Source organism: Arachis duranensis, chromosome 4 (genome assembly GCF_000817695.3).
Source record: "Arachis duranensis cultivar V14167 chromosome 4, aradu.V14167.gnm2.J7QH, whole genome shotgun sequence".
In the NCBI taxonomy this organism is placed as follows: domain Eukaryota; kingdom Viridiplantae; phylum Streptophyta; class Magnoliopsida; order Fabales; family Fabaceae; genus Arachis; species Arachis duranensis.
In genome coordinates this window covers 117,789,837-117,790,316 of record NC_029775.3, presented here as the reverse complement: position 1 = coordinate 117,790,316, position 480 = coordinate 117,789,837, and positions in this window count along the sequence as shown.

Sequence of the window (480 nt, the reverse complement as noted above, 5' to 3'; positions counted from 1 at the left end):
AGCGAATGACTGAACAACAGAGACACATAATTCTGTTGTAAATAAAGCGTAGGACTGTCAAGTTCAGCTGGAAGAAGTTTCTATAGAATTTTGTTTTATTTTGCTTATGATTTCCTTTCCAAGTATGAATGTGAAAAACTGGAACACTTGAAATTGCAAATAGAGTTTCCTTTAGTTAAATCCAATCTCTTATATTATCTGCTTTATCTTTATTCAATATTGTCTTGGTTGAGTTATTTTATGTCTACACAGAATATCACATATCAGTATGAGAGATTTAACATGTAAACTAATTGTTAATTTGTCAATTCAGTTTAGTCATTAGTAGTAAGTATTTCAGTGTTTTGTTTGTTGGGATTACAGCTGGGATATTTGTGCTTGCCACTTGAATTATTCACTATTCATAGAGCATGTACTCCTAGGTCTTTCTTTCATGGTAGGTTAATTGAACCCCGTTAAATTTTCTATTTTCAACTTATT